This window comes from Sinocyclocheilus anshuiensis, unplaced genomic scaffold (genome assembly GCF_001515605.1).
Source record: "Sinocyclocheilus anshuiensis isolate Anshui unplaced genomic scaffold, SAMN03320099.WGS_v1.1 scaffold539, whole genome shotgun sequence".
Lineage (NCBI taxonomy): Eukaryota > Metazoa > Chordata > Actinopteri > Cypriniformes > Cyprinidae > Sinocyclocheilus > Sinocyclocheilus anshuiensis.
Genome location: NW_015549612.1, coordinates 147,514 through 155,109, shown reverse-complemented (window position 1 = coordinate 155,109; position 7,596 = coordinate 147,514). Strand labels below are relative to the sequence as shown.

Genomic DNA, 7,596 nt, shown 5'->3' with positions numbered 1-7,596 from the left:
AGCGCAAAGTTGTTGTATTTCCTCAGCGACCAGCACGGATCAGCTCTAGGCATGACGAAGCGGATATCGTCCTCTTTTGGAAGACCAAACAAAGTAGTTTCGCTTTCACAACGAAGCACACAGCGTCTTCACGAAATGGCAGCAGCGGCAACACTACTACAGTGAGAATAAAACTTATGCCTTCTTTCTTTGCGTGAACATTTGGGCGGCATTATGCAAATCTTCCCACATAGTGAGGTAGACATGTGGGGGCGTGTTAGAACGAGCCGTTTTGTAGGTGTGGCTGACTCTTAACTTTTATAAAGAATAACTCTTTGGATTTGAGACTTTAGTCTTTGCAACTTTACAGATCTTCTTTATGCACCAAGAGCTTATAACACTCCAAAGAGAAAGGAAAAATTGAAATCGCATCATATGACCGCTTTAAGGTCTTAGAATAAATGAATTAAGGTCCATTGAGTCTGAAAAGATGTTTAGGCTGCTGTTCAGGGCCAAAAGTTTAATTCCCAGTTAGACTTACAGAAATACACTTTAAAAAAAACACTAAATAATTACTTGGAAGAGCAAACGCCATGCCATCCATCTATTTTCTCCTATAAAACAGCTTGAAATGTGTTAAATATGGACCTTAAGCAAACTCTGTGACCTCCAGCAACACGCCTAATAAGAACACACACACAGGCAGGTCAAAGCCAGTCTAAATCCTGCTGGGTTAGACATTAAAGACAGAGGATGAGGAGACGAGAAATTAAGTTTGATGATGTACTCTAACATAACAGCCATGATATCCTGTTATCCGAGTGTCACCATGGTAACAAAAGAACTGCAAAGCAGACATAAAGGCTTCAGTAATCCTTCACAGAAAACTCTCATACATGGACATGGAAGCTCTAACAATTAACAAACATTGATCCCAACAAAACACCATCTGCCCCGACTCTGTTAGCACAACAAAACAACTCAATGAATATCAAGCAAACAAAGAGTTTTTCTTTCACTTTTGTTTCTTTCTCCCACTGTGCCAAAGTCCCCTGTCATAAATTCCATTTTCCCTGCAGATTCCTTCAGGAAGGATTTGCCACTCCACATCGAATCACACAGATATGATTCACCCCTAAAGAGCTCTATTGTATATCAACCTCTGTCCATGTGGAGCACTACTAGAGAAAAACTCAAGGAAATGTTGATTGGCTGCAAAAAGAAATCTTTGCTTAAATGAGCTTCAGGCTATGTTCAGCAAGCTTGAAAAGCTTGTAATCCACAGCCTTTATTTACGAAGAAGATCACTGTGGGTGGAGAAGCCCCGTGCTCCAGTGGTGTGGCTATTTGCTAAGCAAATTGCCAGCAATCTGAGCAAATCCTGTCCTCTCCTGTGCTCTGATGCAAAGTGAGTCGGACAAGCATGGAGTCAAACAATGCAGTCGCACATGAGAGAGCTCTTCCCCCGTATCACACACACTCATCTAGGAAAAGGCTAGAGGGCCTCGGATTCCTAAAAGCACAGCAGCTCCCAGGGAAGGAAATGCAGTAAAACTGAAGGGAAGTGGAAAGTTTCACTAATTAAAAAGAGCATTCCTTAAATGTTTCCAACCATTTGATCCATGTTTAACTGGGAAATATGAAGCTCTGAACTGAATGACACATTGTGTGCACGAAATGCTCTGGGAACTATTGAGCAAACTTCTTGTCTACAGGCACACAGAAGATTTTATCCTTCAGCCCTAGTACACTCTAAAAAATGCTGGGTTGTTTCAACCCAATGTTGGGTCAAATATGCTAAATCCTGCTGGGTTAGACATTAAAGACAAAGGATGAGGAGACGAGAACTTAAGTTTGATGAACAGCCATGATATCCTGTTATCGGAGTGTCACCATGATAACAAAAGAACTGCAAAATAGACATGAAGGCGAAATGATGATTAGATTCACATTCATCTTAAAGGGACAGTTCACCTGAAAATGAACATTCTGTCCTTATTTGGACATTATCATGCTGTTCCAAAACAGAATGACTTCTATGGAACACAAATGAAGATATTTTTTAAAATTTCTCTATGCTTTTTTGTCCTTACAATTGTTTTGGACCCCACTGACTTTCATTGTATGGAGCAAAAAAAAATTATATTTTCTTTTGAGTTCTACTGAAGAATAAAACTCATTCAGGTTTGGAATGACAAGAGGGTGAGTAAACGACAGAATTTTCATTTTGGAGTAAACTATCCCTTTAAGAGTTTCAGGGAAGGCAAATTTGTAGTGCTTAACTGAAATAAATTTTGAGAACTAGCATCACTCCTGGCACGTTTGGCATCTCCTTGGATTCTCAGCGGATTTCAGTAATCCTTCACAGAAAACACAATCTCATTCATGGACATGGGAGCTCTAACAATTAACAAACATGGATCCCAAGTGTATTTTATGACCACAACGTTAGACAACCCAACAAAACACCATCTGGCCCAACTGTTAGCACAACAAAACAACCCAATGAATATCATGCAAACAAAGAGTTTTCTCTCTCACTTTTGTCTCTTTCTCCCACTGTGTCAAAGTCCCCCAGTCATAAATTCCATTTTCCCTGCAGATTCCTTCAGGAAAGATTTGCCACTCCACATCAAATCACACTGATATGATGTCATTCGCCCCTAAAGAGCTCTATTGTATATCAACCTCTGCCCATGTAGAGCACTAGAGAAAAACTCAAGGAAATGTTGATTGGCTGCAAAAAGAAATGCTTGCTTGGATGTGGATTGACTTCAGGCTATTCAGGCTATGTTCAGCAAGCTTGAAAAGCTTGTAATCCACAGCCTTTATTTACGAAGAAGGGTGGAGAAGGTGGAGAAGCCCCGTGCTCCAGTGGTGTGGCTATTTGCTAAGCAAATTGCCAGCAATCTGAGCAAATCCTGTCCTCTCCTGAGCTCTGATGCAAAGTGAGTCGGACAAGCATGGAGTCAAACAATGCGGTCACACATGAGAGAGCTCTTCCACCGTATCACACACACTCATCTAGGAAAAGGCCAGAGGGCCTTGGATTCCTAAAAGCACTGCAGCTCCCGGGGAAGGAAACGATGCAGTAAAACTGAGAGGAAGTGGAAAGTTGCACTAATTAAAAAGAGCATTCCTTAAATGTTTCCAACCATTTGATCCATATTTAACTGGGAGGTATGGAGCTCAGAACTGCATGACCCACTGTCTGCATGAAAGCTTAGATCTTTAGAAATGCTCTGGGAATTATTCAGCAACCTTCTTGTCTACAGGCACAGAAGAATTTATCCTAGTACAGATTGTCAAAACTGTGAAGGACAAAAACTTTAACCCAACAGTTGGGTTAGTCCATATTTGACCCAACATTGGGTTGAAACAACCCAGCATTTTTTAGAGTGTACAGATGATCAGTACCGTGAAGGACAAAAACAGTATATTTCAAGAATGAGGAGTCAAACTGAATTTATGTTTTCACAAAGGACATCACAAAGGACACAACAATAAGCATCTGTGGCATTGAAAATTATTTCATTTTTTTGTAACACAATAAATTGATTGTTGTAGCAGGGTTATTTTCCATGATTTTTAACTAATTTTACTGGATTTTTAAAAAACATTTTAACCTTCCACAATGTGAGCTGACTGCACCTTTACTCAGTAAGTTTTTGTATACATTTGGCTGGTTATTATTTATCCCCAAAGCAGAATGTTTTACACTTACTGACACCTATCAGAGTGGATGCATTTAATGTGTGTACTAATTGCTGCTGGTCTGCATTGAAGCCGTGTATGGCAGGTAGTTCTTGTTTGGACATTTGGACTCAGTCTGCTGAGTCTCAATGACTAGATGAATGATATAAAGTAGATAGAGAAGTATTATTTTTGACATTTAATCAATTGCATGACAGAGCTGGTCTTGTGATGTCAACATGTCAGCACCCAATCTCCATGTATAATAAAACAGCTCTTTTTCTAGAGGACTGATAGGATTATGATTGATCTCACATGAGTGTAAATCATATTAGCCATATTTCTCAGTAGTATGGTTCATTTCTTTATGTGACAACGTTTTTAATACGTTTTAAAAATACTGACTGCATATTTAAATGACCACAAAGAGCCACTTCTAACTGGTCAAAACTGGAACAATTTATAATCATTAAAATTCCAAGATTTTAAAGAATTTATTAGTTTCCAGGACTGGAAATCACAATTTTAAATTCCGTGATATTTCCAGGTTGTCTATGAACGTGTAACGCTGTACTACACGTTTTACATTGATTAGATGATACGAGCCCTGTGGATTAGGTGGTTATTCTGAAAGCTCGATGTTTACTAATGCCGAATTGGACGCATTTTTAATCAAATCTGACATGACTCTGCGCAGTTGTCACTTGCCACGTAAAACGGAATCCAGCAGGAAAAGCGCAGCCGCCCCATCAGGCGCAGATGTTGAAAACTTAAGTTATTAAAAATATCTCACCACTGCGACAGAGCTCAGGCAATAAACTTTATAACACGGTGCAAACTGCAACAAAGACGTCAATACCACGCTAAACATGTGCGCGTTACAAATTACAAACTTATTTCAAACATAATAGACTTTCAGTGGATTCTCAAGTGTTTGGCAATTTCATGCGCATAATTTATCAACTCACCATCTTTCTGGATCCTTCTGGAAAAAATTAAGTTTAAATTCTGTTTACAGTGCCGCAAGACCGGTTAGGTGAAAAACAGACAAAACACCATAAATATTCTCAGTATCCTTTTTAAGGACTATAGGCAACTTTTCCACTGCTTTTTCCCAAACGCGAGCCAACCACTCCATGGCCCAGCCCTCCGCTGCGGCCTCATTGGTGGAGCTTTTTGTTGCCGGTCTCTAATTGGTTTTAAGACACGTCAATCAAATTCCCTGAGTTTCTCCGTGTGGATGGACACATGCGTTCCAATGTGTGTCACGTGATGTGTGTGAACCGCTCCGGTGCACGTTCTGCCTCTCTCACGTCCAGAGTTCTACATACAGGTACATCTAAAAAAAATTGAATATCATGAAAAAGGTCAATATTTTTTGTCACTCATTTCAGAAAGTGAAACCCATATATTATATAGATTCATTACACAGAGTGAAATATTTCAAGCCTTTATTTCTTGAAATTTTGATGATTATGGCTTACAGATAATGAAAACCCAAAATTCAGTGTCTCAGAAAATTAGAATATTACATAAGCTCAATTTAAAAAAAAAAAGGATATTTTAAACAGAAATATCAGGCTTCTGAAAAGTATGTTCATTTCTATGCACTCAATACTTGGTTAAAAATTAAATCAGCATCTCATACTTTCATCTGAAAAGATGACTTTGGACCACTGAGCAACAGTCCAGTTCTTTTTCTCCACAGCCCAGGTAAGAAGTTTCTGATGTTGTTTCTGGTTCAGGAGTGGCTTGACACGAGGAATGCGACATTTGTAGCCCATGTCTAGGATTCGTCTGTGCGTAGTGGCTCTTGATGCGCTGACGCCAGCCTCAGTCCACTCCTTGTGAAGCTCCCCCAAATTCTTGAATGGATTTTGCCTGACAATCCTCTCAAGGCTGCGGTTATCCCTTTTGCTGGTGCACCTTTTCCTACCACACTTTTTCCTTCCACTCAACTTTCTATGAATATGCTTGGATACAGCACTCTGTGAACAACCAGCTTCTTTAGCAATGAACTTTTGTGGCTTACCCTCCTTGTGGAGGGTGTCAATGACTGTCTTCTGGACATCTGTCAAGTCAGCAGTCTTCCCCATGATTGTGTAGCCTACTGACCCAGACTGGGAGACCATTTAAAGGCTCAGGAAACTTTGCAGGTGTTTTGAGGTAATTAGCTGATTAGGGTGTGACACCATGACTTTCCAATATTGAACTTTTTCACACTATTCTAATTTTCTGAGACACTGAATTTGGGGTTTTCATTATCTGTAAGCCATAATCATCAACATTTCAAGAAATAAAGGCTTGAAATATTTCACTCTATCTGTAATGAATCTATATAATATATGGGTTTCACTTTCTGAAATGAGTGACAAAAAATATTGACCTTTTTCATGATATTCTAATTTTTTTAGATGTACCTGCATATTAATAAAATTACTGGAAAATCTTACAGACTGCTATTATAGGTGAAAAAAAACACCTAGATTAAATACAAGATCAAAGCATTTCACACAGTTACTTGTTTTCCTAATTATAAAATGAAAATCAAATAATAATTTTGAAGTAGGTTGTGATTTATTGTAGTCGATTCCTTTCACAAATGCCCAAAGCTTGGAAAATGATTGCAGTATATTTGCAGCGCTGTACTGCACTCTAGTGGTCACAAAAAAAAATGCTGAATGCTTTTATACTTTATGGATGCTTCTCAAACGGAAGGCTGCATCCTACCGAGGCTGTGTCCTTCCTAGTTCAGTCCTTCAGAGTCTTGTAGTCTAGAGTCCTCCTCGGCATTAAACGCTAGAATGAGACAGTCTTGTAAGTGCGCGTGGTTACGTCACATATGTTCTCGCCCTCAACACCACGGCACGAAAATACTAATAAAACTTAGTTTTGAAAAAAATACTTTGTTTTACAAATCTTTATATTTTTTTGCTTTCTTTTAATGCTATACAATGAATCACAGTCGTCTAGTCTCCCCGTGGCTTAAATTATTGGCAATTTAGCGTTTAGTAAGTAACTGACACCAAAACAAAGGATACCATCTATCCTTTCATGTCCGAAAAAATATTTTTGTCTTACATTGCATAATAAATTCAGACAAGCTCAGCACTGACTCGTTTTTCGTCAGTTTACTTTCATGAAATGGAATGGGTACAAAGGATTGTGGGCGATTGAAGGTCGCGGAGGATTCATCCCATGCATCCTTCAAATTCAGCCGAGATATGCAGCCTTCGCAGTATGCAGCCTTCCGTTTGAGAAGCACCCTATGCATTAGTGGCGATTTGTGTGGGGGATCAAATTGAATTTCTGTATTAAATAAAAAAAAAAAAGGTTCTACATTATATGATGTCTCCGAATTGTAAACATCATAACATGTTTTTTTCCCGCTTTTTACCCATTTTTTAAGAAGGTACATAGCTCAACTAGTTCACTTGTAGTACTCCAAGGCGACAAAATACACGTCCACAGACCACAGGATTTTTTTTTTTTTTTTAACAACGTAGTTCTTTATATGCAGAAACATCCTGCGAATTCAAATCTGGCCCTCTGATTTTGTTTTTTTTACACTGATAGGCCTTCTGAAACTGAATTAAACTACTGGTGTCTTTGATAATTATTTGCACGACTCATATTCACGTGCCAAAAACTGAAAAAGACCAGTCGAGTAGCACTTTCTACAATAAACTCTAAACACATTGGAAACTAAACAGTTAAAATGGGTATGCAATGCAAATGGATTTTGTTTTTTTCCAGTGAGAAAACAAAAAAAGGCAACATATTTTGGGTGAAAAACCTTTATTATATATATACGTACACACACACACATACACATACACACACACACAATACAGGTGCATTTCAATAAATTAGAATGTCGTGGAAAAGTTCATTTATTTCAGTAATTCAACTCAAATTGTACAA

The 7,596-nt window shown here is 38.6% G+C and overlaps 1 protein-coding gene across 1 annotated transcript in view; it reads right to left on the bottom strand.

Moving 5' to 3' along the window:
* LOC107659240 (rho guanine nucleotide exchange factor 10-like) overlaps positions 1-4,802 on the bottom strand; it is a 52,995-nt gene extending 48,193 nt beyond the window's left edge. The window contains exon 1 of the mRNA XM_016448109.1: positions 4,641-4,802. The gene's annotated coding sequence lies outside the window, so the exon portion shown is untranslated. The remainder of the gene's footprint in view (positions 1-4,640) is intronic.
* Positions 4,803-7,596: the final 2,794 nt, after the last annotated feature.